At 76.8% G+C, this 15,793-nt stretch overlaps 15 non-coding genes across 15 annotated transcripts; all 15 read left to right on the top strand.

Annotated features, from left to right (window-relative positions):
• The first annotated feature begins 77 nt into the window (after positions 1–77).
• On the top strand, positions 78–196 carry LOC132596595 (5S ribosomal RNA). Its single transcript, XR_009562673.1, has one exon. It is a non-coding gene; the product is annotated as a 5S ribosomal RNA (ribosomal RNA).
• A 932-nt stretch (positions 197–1,128) lies between these two features.
• Positions 1,129–1,247, top strand: LOC132596584 (5S ribosomal RNA). Its single transcript, XR_009562662.1, has one exon. It is a non-coding gene; the product is annotated as a 5S ribosomal RNA (ribosomal RNA).
• Positions 1,248–2,179: 932 nt separating this feature from the next.
• Positions 2,180–2,298, top strand: LOC132596573 (5S ribosomal RNA). The gene has a single exon (XR_009562651.1). It is a non-coding gene; the product is annotated as a 5S ribosomal RNA (ribosomal RNA).
• Positions 2,299–3,230: 932 nt separating this feature from the next.
• On the top strand, positions 3,231–3,349 carry LOC132596562 (5S ribosomal RNA). Its single transcript, XR_009562640.1, has one exon. It is a non-coding gene; the product is annotated as a 5S ribosomal RNA (ribosomal RNA).
• A 932-nt stretch (positions 3,350–4,281) lies between these two features.
• Positions 4,282–4,400, top strand: LOC132596551 (5S ribosomal RNA). Its single transcript, XR_009562629.1, has one exon. It is a non-coding gene; the product is annotated as a 5S ribosomal RNA (ribosomal RNA).
• A 932-nt stretch (positions 4,401–5,332) lies between these two features.
• On the top strand, positions 5,333–5,451 carry LOC132596540 (5S ribosomal RNA). Its single transcript, XR_009562618.1, has one exon. It is a non-coding gene; the product is annotated as a 5S ribosomal RNA (ribosomal RNA).
• Positions 5,452–6,382: 931 nt separating this feature from the next.
• On the top strand, positions 6,383–6,501 carry LOC132596529 (5S ribosomal RNA). Its single transcript, XR_009562607.1, has one exon. It is a non-coding gene; the product is annotated as a 5S ribosomal RNA (ribosomal RNA).
• A 932-nt stretch (positions 6,502–7,433) lies between these two features.
• LOC132596518 (5S ribosomal RNA) lies at positions 7,434–7,552 on the top strand. Its single transcript, XR_009562596.1, has one exon. It is a non-coding gene; the product is annotated as a 5S ribosomal RNA (ribosomal RNA).
• A 932-nt stretch (positions 7,553–8,484) lies between these two features.
• On the top strand, positions 8,485–8,603 carry LOC132596507 (5S ribosomal RNA). The gene has a single exon (XR_009562585.1). It is a non-coding gene; the product is annotated as a 5S ribosomal RNA (ribosomal RNA).
• Positions 8,604–9,535: 932 nt separating this feature from the next.
• On the top strand, positions 9,536–9,654 carry LOC132596640 (5S ribosomal RNA). The gene has a single exon (XR_009562717.1). It is a non-coding gene; the product is annotated as a 5S ribosomal RNA (ribosomal RNA).
• A 931-nt stretch (positions 9,655–10,585) lies between these two features.
• LOC132596601 (5S ribosomal RNA) lies at positions 10,586–10,703 on the top strand. The gene has a single exon (XR_009562679.1). It is a non-coding gene; the product is annotated as a 5S ribosomal RNA (ribosomal RNA).
• A 930-nt stretch (positions 10,704–11,633) lies between these two features.
• Positions 11,634–11,752, top strand: LOC132596629 (5S ribosomal RNA). The gene has a single exon (XR_009562706.1). It is a non-coding gene; the product is annotated as a 5S ribosomal RNA (ribosomal RNA).
• A 928-nt stretch (positions 11,753–12,680) lies between these two features.
• On the top strand, positions 12,681–12,799 carry LOC132596618 (5S ribosomal RNA). The gene has a single exon (XR_009562695.1). It is a non-coding gene; the product is annotated as a 5S ribosomal RNA (ribosomal RNA).
• A 930-nt stretch (positions 12,800–13,729) lies between these two features.
• LOC132596607 (5S ribosomal RNA) lies at positions 13,730–13,848 on the top strand. The gene has a single exon (XR_009562684.1). It is a non-coding gene; the product is annotated as a 5S ribosomal RNA (ribosomal RNA).
• A 928-nt stretch (positions 13,849–14,776) lies between these two features.
• On the top strand, positions 14,777–14,895 carry LOC132596501 (5S ribosomal RNA). The gene has a single exon (XR_009562579.1). It is a non-coding gene; the product is annotated as a 5S ribosomal RNA (ribosomal RNA).
• Positions 14,896–15,793: the final 898 nt, after the last annotated feature.

Here is a 15,793-nt window from a genome sequence, read left to right as displayed (position 1 = left end):
CGGCCGCCAGGCTGGCGTTAAGGCGCCAGCGCCAGCGAAACTGGGCCTCAAGAGGCCGCCCGCGGCCCCCCGCCCCCGTCTACGGCCATACCACCCTGAACGCGCCCGATCTCGTCTGATCTCGGAAGCTAAGCAGGGTCGGGCCTGGTTAGTACTTGGATGGGAGACCGCCTGGGAATACCGGGTGCTGTAGGCTTTTTGCCTCCCGCTCCGCCCGCCTTCTCCTTTACTCGCCCGCGGCGGGGGCCGCCGGCTCCGCCCCCGCCGGGCCCCGCTGCAGGCCCCACCTCCTCAGGCCCCTCCCACCACGGCGCGCGCCGGCGGGGTCGCTCCCCGCCGGCCCGGCCGGCCAGGCGGCCAGAAGGCGGCCCTGGAAGGCAGGCGCACCCCAGACGCTCCCGGGGTGGCTGGCCCGGACCCAGACTCCGCCGCGGGCCCAGTTGCCGTCCTTTCGGCCCGCGAGCCCCTCGACCTGCACCTGGCCGCCCCCACCGGCGCCCAGCCCCGGCGCCGCCACCTGTGTGCCGGTGTGTCCCTCCACAGCTCCCTCCGACAAAAGCCCCCCCCCACCCCGCCCCTCTGGCGTGTCACCGCGGCCGGGTGCGGGAGCGGGATCGAGGGCAGGGGCCGCTTCCCCGGGCCTGCCGGCCACCAGGGGCGGGGTCCTGAGCTCGGCGGGGGGTGTGGGGGCAAGGGTGGCCTTGCCGGGGCTGAGGGGCCGTGGCGACTCAATGGTGGCTCCCGGTGGCTTCGGGCCAGCTGCTGTCGGGCAGGAGGGCCGGCCCGGGCTGCGGCCGGGCTGCGCCTAGGGCCGCGTGGGCGGGCAGGGCCGATGCCCAAGGGACCGCGGGCCCCGGGCCCTGAAGCCTCCGGGGCCACGTCCCTGTGAGCGACGTGCGGGATCTTGGGCGGGGCGCCAAGCGCCGAAGGGTTTGCTGGGTCACGGCCGCCCTGGGCTGGGAGGTGGTCGCCAAACCCTCCGCCGCCGCCCGATACCCGAGACCTCCGTTGCCCCTGCCTGGGCGGGCGAGGGGGCCCTGCCGGGGCGGGCCGGCCGCCAGGCTGGCGTTAAGGCGCCAGCGCCAGCGAAACTGGGCCTCAAGAGGCCGCCCGCGGCCCCCCGCCCCCGTCTACGGCCATACCACCCTGAACGCGCCCGATCTCGTCTGATCTCGGAAGCTAAGCAGGGTCGGGCCTGGTTAGTACTTGGATGGGAGACCGCCTGGGAATACCGGGTGCTGTAGGCTTTTTGCCTCCCGCTCCGCCCGCCTTCTCCTTTACTCGCCCGCGGCGGGGGCCGCCGGCTCCGCCCCCGCCGGGCCCCGCTGCAGGCCCCACCTCCTCAGGCCCCTCCCACCACGGCGCGCGCCGGCGGGGTCGCTCCCCGCCGGCCCGGCCGGCCAGGCGGCCAGAAGGCGGCCCTGGAAGGCAGGCGCACCCCAGACGCTCCCGGGGTGGCTGGCCCGGACCCAGACTCCGCCGCGGGCCCAGTTGCCGTCCTTTCGGCCCGCGAGCCCCTCGACCTGCACCTGGCCGCCCCCACCGGCGCCCAGCCCCGGCGCCGCCACCTGTGTGCCGGTGTGTCCCTCCACAGCTCCCTCCGACAAAAGCCCCCCCCCACCCCGCCCCTCTGGCGTGTCACCGCGGCCGGGTGCGGGAGCGGGATCGAGGGCAGGGGCCGCTTCCCCGGGCCTGCCGGCCACCAGGGGCGGGGTCCTGAGCTCGGCGGGGGGTGTGGGGGCAAGGGTGGCCTTGCCGGGGCTGAGGGGCCGTGGCGACTCAATGGTGGCTCCCGGTGGCTTCGGGCCAGCTGCTGTCGGGCAGGAGGGCCGGCCCGGGCTGCGGCCGGGCTGCGCCTAGGGCCGCGTGGGCGGGCAGGGCCGATGCCCAAGGGACCGCGGGCCCCGGGCCCTGAAGCCTCCGGGGCCACGTCCCTGTGAGCGACGTGCGGGATCTTGGGCGGGGCGCCAAGCGCCGAAGGGTTTGCTGGGTCACGGCCGCCCTGGGCTGGGAGGTGGTCGCCAAACCCTCCGCCGCCGCCCGATACCCGAGACCTCCGTTGCCCCTGCCTGGGCGGGCGAGGGGGCCCTGCCGGGGCGGGCCGGCCGCCAGGCTGGCGTTAAGGCGCCAGCGCCAGCGAAACTGGGCCTCAAGAGGCCGCCCGCGGCCCCCCGCCCCCGTCTACGGCCATACCACCCTGAACGCGCCCGATCTCGTCTGATCTCGGAAGCTAAGCAGGGTCGGGCCTGGTTAGTACTTGGATGGGAGACCGCCTGGGAATACCGGGTGCTGTAGGCTTTTTGCCTCCCGCTCCGCCCGCCTTCTCCTTTACTCGCCCGCGGCGGGGGCCGCCGGCTCCGCCCCCGCCGGGCCCCGCTGCAGGCCCCACCTCCTCAGGCCCCTCCCACCACGGCGCGCGCCGGCGGGGTCGCTCCCCGCCGGCCCGGCCGGCCAGGCGGCCAGAAGGCGGCCCTGGAAGGCAGGCGCACCCCAGACGCTCCCGGGGTGGCTGGCCCGGACCCAGACTCCGCCGCGGGCCCAGTTGCCGTCCTTTCGGCCCGCGAGCCCCTCGACCTGCACCTGGCCGCCCCCACCGGCGCCCAGCCCCGGCGCCGCCACCTGTGTGCCGGTGTGTCCCTCCACAGCTCCCTCTGACAAAAGCCCCCCCCCACCCCGCCCCTCTGGCGTGTCACCGCGGCCGGGTGCGGGAGCGGGATCGAGGGCAGGGGCCGCTTCCCCGGGCCTGCCGGCCACCAGGGGCGGGGTCCTGAGCTCGGCGGGGGGTGTGGGGGCAAGGGTGGCCTTGCCGGGGCTGAGGGGCCGTGGCGACTCAATGGTGGCTCCCGGTGGCTTCGGGCCAGCTGCTGTCGGGCAGGAGGGCCGGCCCGGGCTGCGGCCGGGCTGCGCCTAGGGCCGCGTGGGCGGGCAGGGCCGATGCCCAAGGGACCGCGGGCCCCGGGCCCTGAAGCCTCCGGGGCCACGTCCCTGTGAGCGACGTGCGGGATCTTGGGCGGGGCGCCAAGCGCCGAAGGGTTTGCTGGGTCACGGCCGCCCTGGGCTGGGAGGTGGTCGCCAAACCCTCCGCCGCCGCCCGATACCCGAGACCTCCGTTGCCCCTGCCTGGGCGGGCGAGGGGGCCCTGCCGGGGCGGGCCGGCCGCCAGGCTGGCGTTAAGGCGCCAGCGCCAGCGAAACTGGGCCTCAAGAGGCCGCCCGCGGCCCCCCGCCCCCGTCTACGGCCATACCACCCTGAACGCGCCCGATCTCGTCTGATCTCGGAAGCTAAGCAGGGTCGGGCCTGGTTAGTACTTGGATGGGAGACCGCCTGGGAATACCGGGTGCTGTAGGCTTTTTGCCTCCCGCTCCGCCCGCCTTCTCCTTTACTCGCCCGCGGCGGGGGCCGCCGGCTCCGCCCCCGCCGGGCCCCGCTGCAGGCCCCACCTCCTCAGGCCCCTCCCACCACGGCGCGCGCCGGCGGGGTCGCTCCCCGCCGGCCCGGCCGGCCAGGCGGCCAGAAGGCGGCCCTGGAAGGCAGGCGCACCCCAGACGCTCCCGGGGTGGCTGGCCCGGACCCAGACTCCGCCGCGGGCCCAGTTGCCGTCCTTTCGGCCCGCGAGCCCCTCGACCTGCACCTGGCCGCCCCCACCGGCGCCCAGCCCCGGCGCCGCCACCTGTGTGCCGGTGTGTCCCTCCACAGCTCCCTCCGACAAAAGCCCCCCCCCACCCCGCCCCTCTGGCGTGTCACCGCGGCCGGGTGCGGGAGCGGGATCGAGGGCAGGGGCCGCTTCCCCGGGCCTGCCGGCCACCAGGGGCGGGGTCCTGAGCTCGGCGGGGGGTGTGGGGGCAAGGGTGGCCTTGCCGGGGCTGAGGGGCCGTGGCGACTCATTGGTGGCTCCCGGTGGCTTCGGGCCAGCTGCTGTCGGGCAGGAGGGCCGGCCCGGGCTGCGGCCGGGCTGCGCCTAGGGCCGCGTGGGCGGGCAGGGCCGATGCCCAAGGGACCGCGGGCCCCGGGCCCTGAAGCCTCCGGGGCCACGTCCCTGTGAGCGACGTGCGGGATCTTGGGCGGGGCGCCAAGCGCCGAAGGGTTTGCTGGGTCACGGCCGCCCTGGGCTGGGAGGTGGTCGCCAAACCCTCCGCCGCCGCCCGATACCCGAGACCTCCGTTGCCCCTGCCTGGGCGGGCGAGGGGGCCCTGCCGGGGCGGGCCGGCCGCCAGGCTGGCGTTAAGGCGCCAGCGCCAGCGAAACTGGGCCTCAAGAGGCCGCCCGCGGCCCCCCGCCCCCGTCTACGGCCATACCACCCTGAACGCGCCCGATCTCGTCTGATCTCGGAAGCTAAGCAGGGTCGGGCCTGGTTAGTACTTGGATGGGAGACCGCCTGGGAATACCGGGTGCTGTAGGCTTTTTGCCTCCCGCTCCGCCCGCCTTCTCCTTTACTCGCCCGCGGCGGGGGCCGCCGGCTCCGCCCCCGCCGGGCCCCGCTGCAGGCCCCACCTCCTCAGGCCCCTCCCACCACGGCGCGCGCCGGCGGGGTCGCTCCCCGCCGGCCCGGCCGGCCAGGCGGCCAGAAGGCGGCCCTGGAAGGCAGGCGCACCCCAGACGCTCCCGGGGTGGCTGGCCCGGACCCAGACTCCGCCGCGGGCCCAGTTGCCGTCCTTTCGGCCCGCGAGCCCCTCGACCTGCACCTGGCCGCCCCCACCGGCGCCCAGCCCCGGCGCCGCCACCTGTGTGCCGGTGTGTCCCTCCACAGCTCCCTCTGACAAAAGCCCCCCCCCACCCCGCCCCTCTGGCGTGTCACCGCGGCCGGGTGCGGGAGCGGGATCGAGGGCAGGGGCCGCTTCCCCGGGCCTGCCGGCCACCAGGGGCGGGGTCCTGAGCTCGGCGGGGGGTGTGGGGGCAAGGGTGGCCTTGCCGGGGCTGAGGGGCCGTGGCGACTCAATGGTGGCTCCCGGTGGCTTCGGGCCAGCTGCTGTCGGGCAGGAGGGCCGGCCCGGGCTGCGGCCGGGCTGCGCCTAGGGCCGCGTGGGCGGGCAGGGCCGATGCCCAAGGGACCGCGGGCCCCGGGCCCTGAAGCCTCCGGGGCCACGTCCCTGTGAGCGACGTGCGGGATCTTGGGCGGGGCGCCAAGCGCCGAAGGGTTTGCTGGGTCACGGCCGCCCTGGGCTGGGAGGTGGTCGCCAAACCCTCCGCCGCCGCCCGATACCCGAGACCTCCGTTGCCCCTGCCTGGGCGGGCGAGGGGGCCCTGCCGGGGCGGGCCGGCCGCCAGGCTGGCGTTAAGGCGCCAGCGCCAGCGAAACTGGGCCTCAAGAGGCCGCCCGCGGCCCCCCGCCCCCGTCTACGGCCATACCACCCTGAACGCGCCCGATCTCGTCTGATCTCGGAAGCTAAGCAGGGTCGGGCCTGGTTAGTACTTGGATGGGAGACCGCCTGGGAATACCGGGTGCTGTAGGCTTTTTGCCTCCCGCTCCGCCCGCCTTCTCCTTTACTCGCCCGCGGCGGGGTCGCCGGCTCCGCCCCCGCCGGGCCCCGCTGCAGGCCCCACCTCCTCAGGCCCCTCCCACCACGGCGCGCGCCGGCGGGGTCGCTCCCCGCCGGCCCGGCCGGCCAGGCGGCCAGAAGGCGGCCCTGGAAGGCAGCCGCACCCCAGACGCTCCCGGGGTGGCTGGCCCGGACCCAGACTCCGCCGCGGGCCCAGTTGCCGTCCTTTCGGCCCGCGAGCCCCTCGACCTGCACCTGGCCGCCCCCACCGGCGCCCAACCCCGGCGCCGCCACCTGTGTGCCGGTGTGTCCCTCCACAGCTCCCTCCGACAAAAGCCCCCCCCCACCCCGCCCCTCTGGCGTGTCACCGCGGCCGGGTGCGGGAGCGGGATCGAGGGCAGGGGCCGCTTCCCCGGGCCTGCCGGCCACCAGGGGCGGGGTCCTGAGCTCGGCGGGGGGTGTGGGGGCAAGGGTGGCCTTGCCGGGGCTGAGGGGCCGTGGCGACTCAATGGTGGCTCCCGGTGGCTTCGGGCCAGCTGCTGTCGGGCAGGAGGGCCGGCCCGGGCTGCGGCCGGGCTGCGCCTAGGGCCGCGTGGGCGGGCAGGGCCGATGCCCAAGGGACCGCGGGCCCCGGGCCCTGAAGCCTCCGGGGCCACGTCCCTGTGAGCGACGTGCGGGATCTTGGGCGGGGCGCCAAGCGCCGAAGGGTTTGCTGGGTCACGGCCGCCCTGGGCTGGGAGGTGGTCGCCAAACCCTCCGCCGCCGCCCGATACCCGAGACCTCCGTTGCCCCTGCCTGGGCGGGCGAGGGGGCCCTGCCGGGGCGGGCCGGCCGCCAGGCTGGCGTTAAGGCGCCAGCGCCAGCGAAACTGGGCCTCAAGAGGCCGCCCGCGGCCCCCCGCCCCCGTCTACGGCCATACCACCCTGAACGCGCCCGATCTCGTCTGATCTCGGAAGCTAAGCAGGGTCGGGCCTGGTTAGTACTTGGATGGGAGACCGCCTGGGAATACCGGGTGCTGTAGGCTTTTTGCCTCCCGCTCCGCCCGCCTTCTCCTTTACTCGCCCGCGGCGGGGGCCGCCGGCTCCGCCCCCGCCGGGCCCCGCTGCAGGCCCCACCTCCTCAGGCCCCTCCCACCACGGCGCGCGCCGGCGGGGTCGCTCCCCGCCGGCCCGGCCGGCCAGGCGGCCAGAAGGCGGCCCTGGAAGGCAGGCGCACCCCAGACGCTCCCGGGGTGGCTGGCCCGGACCCAGACTCCGCCGCGGGCCCAGTTGCCGTCCTTTCGGCCCGCGAGCCCCTCGACCTGCACCTGGCCGCCCCCACCGGCGCCCAGCCCCGGCGCCGCCACCTGTGTGCCGGTGTGTCCCTCCACAGCTCCCTCTGACAAAAGCCCCCCCCCACCCCGCCCCTCTGGCGTGTCACCGCGGCCGGGTGCGGGAGCGGGATCGAGGGCAGGGGCCGCTTCCCCGGGCCTGCCGGCCACCAGGGGCGGGGTCCTGAGCTCGGCGGGGGGTGTGGGGGCAAGGGTGGCCTTGCCGGGGCTGAGGGGCCGTGGCGACTCAATGGTGGCTCCCGGTGGCTTCGGGCCAGCTGCTGTCGGGCAGGAGGGCCGGCCCGGGCTGCGGCCGGGCTGCGCCTAGGGCCGCGTGGGCGGGCAGGGCCGATGCCCAAGGGACCGCGGGCCCCGGGCCCTGAAGCCTCCGGGGCCACGTCCCTGTGAGCGACGTGCGGGATCTTGGGCGGGGCGCCAAGCGCCGAAGGGTTTGCTGGGTCACGGCCGCCCTGGGCTGGGAGGTGGTCGCCAAACCCTCCGCCGCCGCCCGATACCCGAGACCTCCGTTGCCCCTGCCTGGGCGGGCGAGGGGGCCCTGCCGGGGCGGGCCGGCCGCCAGGCTGGCGTTAAGGCGCCAGCGCCAGCGAAACTGGGCCTCAAGAGGCCGCCCGCGGCCCCCCGCCCCCGTCTACGGCCATACCACCCTGAACGCGCCCGATCTCGTCTGATCTCGGAAGCTAAGCAGGGTCGGGCCTGGTTAGTACTTGGATGGGAGACCGCCTGGGAATACCGGGTGCTGTAGGCTTTTTGCCTCCCGCTCCGCCCGCCTTCTCCTTTACTCGCCCGCGGCGGGGGCCGCCGGCTCCGCCCCCGCCGGGCCCCGCTGCAGGCCCCACCTCCTCAGGCCCCTCCCACCACGGCGCGCGCCGGCGGGGTCGCTCCCCGCCGGCCCGGCCGGCCAGGCGGCCAGAAGGCGGCCCTGGAAGGCAGGCGCACCCCAGACGCTCCCGGGGTGGCTGGCCCGGACCCAGACTCCGCCGCGGGCCCAGTTGCCGTCCTTTCGGCCCGCGAGCCCCTCGACCTGCACCTGGCCGCCCCCACCGGCGCCCAGCCCCGGCGCCGCCACCTGTGTGCCGGTGTGTCCCTCCACAGCTCCCTCCGACAAAAGCCCCCCCCCACCCCGCCCCTCTGGCGTGTCACCGCGGCCGGGTGCGGGAGCGGGATCGAGGGCAGGGGCCGCTTCCCCGGGCCTGCCGGCCACCAGGGGCGGGGTCCTGAGCTCGGCGGGGGGTGTGGGGGCAAGGGTGGCCTTGCCGGGGCTGAGGGGCCGTGGCGACTCATTGGTGGCTCCCGGTGGCTTCGGGCCAGCTGCTGTCGGGCAGGAGGGCCGGCCCGGGCTGCGGCCGGGCTGCGCCTAGGGCCGCGTGGGCGGGCAGGGCCGATGCCCAAGGGACCGCGGGCCCCGGGCCCTGAAGCCTCCGGGGCCACGTCCCTGTGAGCGACGTGCGGGATCTTGGGCGGGGCGCCAAGCGCCGAAGGGTTTGCTGGGTCACGGCCGCCCTGGGCTGGGAGGTGGTCGCCAAACCCTCCGCCGCCGCCCGATACCCGAGACCTCCGTTGCCCCTGCCTGGGCGGGCGAGGGGGCCCTGCCGGGGCGGGCCGGCCGCCAGGCTGGCGTTAAGGCGCCAGCGCCAGCGAAACTGGGCCTCAAGAGGCCGCCCGCGGCCCCCCGCCCCCGTCTACGGCCATACCACCCTGAACGCGCCCGATCTCGTCTGATCTCGGAAGCTAAGCAGGGTCGGGCCTGGTTAGTACTTGGATGGGAGACCGCCTGGGAATACCGGGTGCTGTAGGCTTTTTGCCTCCCGCTCCGCCCGCCTTCTCCTTTACTCGCCCGCGGCGGGGGCCGCCGGCTCCGCCCCCGCCGGGCCCCGCTGCAGGCCCCACCTCCTCAGGCCCCTCCCACCACGGCGCGCGCCGGCGGGGTCGCTCCCCGCCGGCCCGGCCGGCCAGGCGGCCAGAAGGCGGCCCTGGAAGGCAGGCGCACCCCAGACGCTCCCGGGGTGGCTGGCCCGGACCCAGACTCCGCCGCGGGCCCAGTTGCCGTCCTTTCGGCCCGCGAGCCCCTCGACCTGCACCTGGCCGCCCCCACCGGCGCCCAGCCCCGGCGCCGCCACCTGTGTGCCGGTGTGTCCCTCCACAGCTCCCTCTGACAAAAGCCCCCCCCCACCCCGCCCCTCTGGCGTGTCACCGCGGCCGGGTGCGGGAGCGGGATCGAGGGCAGGGGCCGCTTCCCCGGGCCTGCCGGCCACCAGGGGCGGGGTCCTGAGCTCGGCGGGGGGTGTGGGGGCAAGGGTGGCCTTGCCGGGGCTGAGGGGCCGTGGCGACTCAATGGTGGCTCCCGGTGGCTTCGGGCCAGCTGCTGTCGGGCAGGAGGGCCGGCCCGGGCTGCGGCCGGGCTGCGCCTAGGGCCGCGTGGGCGGGCAGGGCCGATGCCCAAGGGACCGCGGGCCCCGGGCCCTGAAGCCTCCGGGGCCACGTCCCTGTGAGCGACGTGCGGGATCTTGGGCGGGGCGCCAAGCGCCGAAGGGTTTGCTGGGTCACGGCCGCCCTGGGCTGGGAGGTGGTCGCCAAACCCTCCGCCGCCGCCCGATACCCGAGACCTCCGTTGCCCCTGCCTGGGCGGGCGAGGGGGCCCTGCCGGGGCGGGCCGGCCGCCAGGCTGGCGTTAAGGCGCCAGCGCCAGCGAAACTGGGCCTCAAGAGGCCGCCCGCGGCCCCCCGCCCCCGTCTACGGCCATACCACCCTGAACGCGCCCGATCTCGTCTGATCTCGGAAGCTAAGCAGGGTCGGGCCTGGTTAGTACTTGGATGGGAGACCGCCTGGGAATACCGGGTGCTGTAGGCTTTTTGCCTCCCGCTCCGCCCGCCTTCTCCTTTACTCGCCCGCGGCGGGGTCGCCGGCTCCGCCCCCGCCGGGCCCCGCTGCAGGCCCCACCTCCTCAGGCCCCTCCCACCACGGCGCGCGCCGGCGGGGTCGCTCCCCGCCGGCCCGGCCGGCCAGGCGGCCAGAAGGCGGCCCTGGAAGGCAGCCGCACCCCAGACGCTCCCGGGGTGGCTGGCCCGGACCCAGACTCCGCCGCGGGCCCAGTTGCCGTCCTTTCGGCCCGCGAGCCCCTCGACCTGCACCTGGCCGCCCCCACCGGCGCCCAACCCCGGCGCCGCCACCTGTGTGCCGGTGTGTCCCTCCACAGCTCCCTCCGACAAAAGCCCCCCCCCACCCCGCCCCTCTGGCGTGTCACCGCGGCCGGGTGCGGGAGCGGGATCGAGGGCAGGGGCCGCTTCCCCGGGCCTGCCGGCCACCAGGGGCGGGGTCCTGAGCTCGGCGGGGGGTGTGGGGGCAAGGGTGGCCTTGCCGGGGCTGAGGGGCCGTGGCGACTCAATGGTGGCTCCCGGTGGCTTCGGGCCAGCTGCTGTCGGGCAGGAGGGCCGGCCCGGGCTGCGGCCGGGCTGCGCCTAGGGCCGCGTGGGCGGGCAGGGCCGATGCCCAAGGGACCGCGGGCCCCGGGCCCTGAAGCCTCCGGGGCCACGTCCCTGTGAGCGACGTGCGGGATCTTGGGCGGGGCGCCAAGCGCCGAAGGGTTTGCTGGGTCACGGCCGCCCTGGGCTGGGAGGTGGTCGCCAAACCCTCCGCCGCCGCCCGATACCCGAGACCTCCGTTGCCCCTGCCTGGGCGGGCGAGGGGGCCCTGCCGGGGCGGGCCGGCCGCCAGGCTGGCGTTAAGGCGCCAGCGCCAGCGAAACTGGGCCTCAAGAGGCCGCCCGCGGCCCCCCGCCCCCGTCTACGGCCATACCACCCTGAACGCGCCCGATCTCGTCTGATCTCGGAAGCTAAGCAGGGTCGGCCTGGTTAGTACTTGGATGGGAGACCGCCTGGGAATACCGGGTGCTGTAGGCTTTTTGCCTCCCGCTCCGCCCGCCTTCTCCTTTACTCGCCCGCGGCGGGGGCCGCCGGCTCCGCCCCCGCCGGGCCCCGCTGCAGGCCCCACCTCCTCAGGCCCCTCCCACCACGGCGCGCGCCGGCGGGGTCGCTCCCCGCCGGCCCGGCCGGCCAGGCGGCCAGAAGGCGGCCCTGGAAGGCAGGCGCACCCCAGACGCTCCCGGGGTGGCTGGCCCGGACCCAGACTCCGCCGCGGGCCCAGTTGCCGTCCTTTCGGCCCGCGAGCCCCTCGACCTGCACCTGGCCGCCCCCACCGGCGCCCAGCCCCGGCGCCGCCACCTGTGTGCCGGTGTGTCCCTCCACAGCTCCCTCTGACAAAAGCCCCCCCCCACCCCGCCCCTCTGGCGTGTCACCGCGGCCGGGTGCGGGAGCGGGATCGAGGGCAGGGGCCGCTTCCCCGGGCCTGCCGGCCACCAGGGGCGGGGTCCTGAGCTCGGCGGGGGGTGTGGGGGCAAGGGTGGCCTTGCCGGGGCTGAGGGGCCGTGGCGACTCAATGGTGGCTCCCGGTGGCTTCGGGCCAGCTGCTGTCGGGCAGGAGGGCCGGCCGGGCTGCGGCCGGGCTGCGCCTAGGGCCGCGTGGGCGGGCAGGGCCGATGCCCAAGGGACCGCGGGCCCCGGGCCCTGAAGCCTCCGGGGCCACGTCCCTGTGAGCGACGTGCGGGATCTTGGGCGGGGCGCCAAGCGCCGAAGGGTTTGCTGGGTCACGGCCGCCCTGGGCTGGGAGGTGGTCGCCAACCCTCCGCCGCCGCCCGATACCCGAGACCTCCGTTGCCCCTGCCTGGGCGGGCGAGGGGGCCCTGCCGGGGCGGGCCGGCCGCCAGGCTGGCGTTAAGGCGCCAGCGCCAGCGAAACTGGGCCTCAAGAGGCCGCCCGCGGCCCCCCGCCCCCGTCTACGGCCATACCACCCTGAACGCGCCCGATCTCGTCTGATCTCGGAAGCTAAGCAGGGTCGGGCCTGGTTAGTACTTGGATGGGAGACCGCCTGGGAATACCGGGTGCTGTAGGCTTTTTGCCTCCCGCTCCGCCCGCCTTCTCCTTTACTCGCCCGCGGCGGGGGCCGCCGGCTCCGCCCCCGCCGGGCCCCGCTGCAGGCCCCACCTCCTCAGGCCCCTCCCACCACGGCGCGCGCCGGCGGGGTCGCTCCCCGCCGGCCCGGCCGGCCAGGCGGCCAGAAGGCGGCCCTGGAAGGCAGGCGCACCCCAGACGCTCCCGGGGTGGCTGGCCCGGACCCAGACTCCGCCGCGGGCCCAGTTGCCGTCCTTTCGGCCCGCGAGCCCCTCGACCTGCACCTGGCCGCCCCCACCGGCGCCCAGCCCCGGCGCCGCCACCTGTGTGCCGGTGTGTCCCTCCACAGCTCCCTCCGACAAAAGCCCCCCCCACCCCGCCCTCTGGCGTGTCACCGCGGCCGGGTGCGGGAGCGGGATCGAGGGCAGGGGCCGCTTCCCCGGGCCTGCCGGCCACCAGGGGCGGGGTCCTGAGCTCGGCGGGGGGTGTGGGGGCAAGGGTGGCCTTGCCGGGGCTGAGGGGCCGTGGCGACTCATTGGTGGCTCCCGGTGGCTTCGGGCCAGCTGCTGTCGGGCAGGAGGGCCGGCCCGGGCTGCGGCCGGGCTGCGCCTAGGGCCGCGTGGGCGGGCAGGGCCGATGCCAAGGGACCGCGGGCCCCGGGCCCTGAAGCCTCCGGGGCCACGTCCCTGTGAGCGACGTGCGGGATCTTGGGCGGGGCGCCAAGCGCCGAAGGGTTTGCTGGGTCACGGCCGCCCTGGGCTGGGAGGTGGTCGCCAAACCCTCCGCCGCCGCCCGATACCCGAGACCTCCGTTGCCCCTGCCTGGGCGGGCGAGGGGCCCTGCCGGGGCGGGCCGGCCGCCAGGCTGGCGTTAAGGCGCCAGCGCCAGCGAAACTGGGCCTCAAGAGGCCGCCCGCGGCCCCCCGCCCCCGTCTACGGCCATACCACCCTGAACGCGCCCGATCTCGTCTGATCTCGGAAGCTAAGCAGGGTCGGGCCTGGTTAGTACTTGGATGGGAGACCGCCTGGGAATACCGGGTGCTGTAGGCTTTTTGCCTCCCGCTCCGCCCGCCTTCTCCTTTACTCGCCCGCGGCGGGGGCCGCCGGCTCCGCCCCCGCCGGGCCCCGCTGCAGGCCCCACCTCCTCAGGCCCCTCCCACCACGGCGCGCGCCGGCGGGGTCGCTCCCCGCCGGCCCGGCCGGCCAGGCGGCCAGAAGGCGGCCCTGGAAGGCAGGCGCACCCCAGACGCTCCCGGGGTGGCTGGCCCGGACCCAGACTCCGCCGCGGGCCCAGTTGCCGTCCTTTCGGCCCGCGAGCCCCTCGACCTGCACCTGGCCGCCCCCACCGGCGCCCAGCCCCGGCGCCGCCACCTGTGTGCCGGTGTGTCCCTCCACAGCTCCCTCTGACAAAAGCCCCCCCCCACCCCGCCCCTCTGGCGTGTCACCGCGGCCGGGTGCGGGAGCGGGATCGAGGGCAGGGGCCGCTTCCCCGGGCCTGCCGGCCACCAGGGGCGGGGTCCTGAGCTCGGCGGGGGTGTGGGGGCAAGGGTGGCCTTGCCGGGGCTGAGGGGCCGTGGCGACTCAATGGTGGCTCCCGGTGGCTTCGGGCCAGCTGCTGTCGGGCAGGAGGGCCGGCCCGGGCTGCGGCCGGGCTGCGCCTAGGGCCGCGTGGGCGGGCAGGGCCGATGCCCAAGGGACCGCGGGCCCGGGCCCTGAAGCCTCCGGGGCCACGTCCCTGTGAGCGACGTGCGGGATCTTGGGCGGGGCGCCAAGCGCCGAAGGGTTTGCTGGGTCACGGCCGCCCTGGGCTGGGAGGTGGTCGCCAAACCCTCCGCCGCCGCCCGATACCCGAGACCTCCGTTGCCCCTGCCTGGGCGGGCGAGGGGGCCCTGCCGGGGCGGGCCGGCCGCCAGGCTGGCGTTAAGGCGCCAGCGCCAGCGAAACTGGGCCTCAAGAGGCCGCCCGCGGCCCCCCGCCCCCGTCTACGGCCATACCACCCTGAACGCGCCCGATCTCGTCTGATCTCGGAAGCTAAGCAGGGTCGGGCCTGGTTAGTACTTGGATGGGAGACCGCCTGGGAATACCGGGTGCTGTAGGCTTTTTGCCTCCCGCTCCGCCCGCCTTCTCCTTTACTCGCCCGCGGCGGGGTCGCCGGCTCCGCCCCCGCCGGGCCCCGCTGCAGGCCCACCTCCTCAGGCCCCTCCCACCACGGCGCGCGCCGGCGGGGTCGCTCCCCGCCGGCCCGGCCGGCCAGGCGGCCAGAAGGCGGCCCTGGAAGGCAGGCGCACCCCAGACGCTCCCGGGGTGGCTGGCCCGGACCCAGACTCCGCCGCGGGCCCAGTTGCCGTCCTTTCGGCCCGCGAGCCCCTCGACCTGCACCTGGCCGCCCCACCGGCGCCCAACCCCGGCGCCGCCACCTGTGTGCCGGTGTGTCCCTCCACAGCTCCCTCCGACAAAAGCCCCCCCCACCCCGCCCCTCTGGCGTGTCACCGCGGCCGGGTGCGGGAGCGGGATCGAGGGCAGGGGCCGCTTCCCCGGGCCTGCCGGCCACCAGGGGCGGGGTCCTGAGCTCGGCGGGGGGTGTGGGGGCAAGGGTGGCCTTGCCGGGGCTGAGGGGCCGTGGCGACTCAATGGTGGCTCCCGGTGGCTTCGGGCCAGCTGCTGTCGGGCAGGAGGGCCGGCCCGGGCTGCGGCCGGGCTGCGCCTAGGGCCGCGTGGGCGGGCAGGGCCGATGCCCAAGGGACCGCGGGCCCCGGGCCCTGAAGCCTCCGGGGCCACGTCCCTGTGAGCGACGTGCGGGATCTTGGGCGGGGCGCCAAGCGCCGAAGGGTTTGCTGGGTCACGGCCGCCCTGGGCTGGGAGGTGGTCGCCAAACCCTCCGCCGCCGCCCGATACCCGAGACCTCCGTTGCCCCTGCCTGGGCGGGCGAGGGGGCCCTGCCGGGGCGGGCCGGCCGCCAGGCTGGCGTTAAGGCGCCAGCGCCAGCGAAACTGGGCCTCAAGAGGCCGCCCGCGGCCCCCCGCCCCCGTCTACGGCCATACCACCCTGAACGCGCCCGATCTCGTCTGATCTCGGAAGCTAAGCAGGGTCGGGCCTGGTTAGTACTTGGATGGGAGACCGCCTGGGAATACCGGGTGCTGTAGGCTTTTTGCCTCCCGCTCCGCCCGCCTTCTCCTTTACTCGCCCGCGGCGGGGGCCGCCGGCTCCGCCCCCGCCGGGCCCCGCTGCAGGCCCCACCTCCTCAGGCCCCTCCCACCACGGCGCGCGCCGGCGGGGTCGCTCCCCGCCGGCCCGGCCGGCCAGGCGGCCAGAAGGCGGCCCTGGAAGGCAGGCGCACCCCAGACGCTCCCGGGGTGGCTGGCCCGGACCCAGACTCCGCCGCGGGCCCAGTTGCCGTCCTTTCGGCCCGCGAGCCCCTCGACCTGCACCTGGCCGCCCCCACCGGCGCCCAGCCCCGGCGCCGCCACCTGTGTGCCGGTGTGTCCCTCCACAGCTCCCTCCGACAAAAGCCCCCCCCACCCCGCCCCTCTGGCGTGTCACCGCGGCCGGGTGCGGGAGCGGGATCGAGGGCAGGGGCCGCTTCCCCGGGCCTGCCGGCCACCAGGGGCGGGGTCCTGAGCTCGGCGGGGGGTGTGGGGGCAAGGGTGGCCTTGCCGGGGCTGAGGGGCCGTGGCGACTCAATGGTGGCTCCCGGTGGCTTCGGGCCAGCTGCTGTCGGGCAGGAGGGCCGGCCCGGGCTGCGGCCGGGCTGCGCCTAGGGCCGCGTGGGCGGGCAGGGCCGATGCCCAAGGGACCGCGGGCCCCGGGCCCTGAAGCCTCCGGGGCCACGTCCCTGTGAGCGACGTGCGGGATCTTGGGCGGGGCGCCAAGCGCCGAAGGGTTTGCTGGGTCACGGCCGCCCTGGGCTGGGAGGTGGTCGCCAAACCCTCCGCCGCCGCCCGATACCCGAGACCTCCGTTGCCCTGCCTGGGCGGGCGAGGGGGCCCTGCCGGGGCGGGCCGGCCGCCAGGCTGGCGTTAAGGCGCCAGCGCCAGCGAAACTGGG

The sequence above is a fragment of the Globicephala melas genome, unplaced genomic scaffold, assembly GCF_963455315.2.
Source record: "Globicephala melas unplaced genomic scaffold, mGloMel1.2 SCAFFOLD_354, whole genome shotgun sequence".
NCBI lineage: Eukaryota > Metazoa > Chordata > Mammalia > Artiodactyla > Delphinidae > Globicephala > Globicephala melas.
Note: the sequence above shows the minus strand (reverse complement) of the source record. Positions and strands in the feature narration are given on the sequence as shown.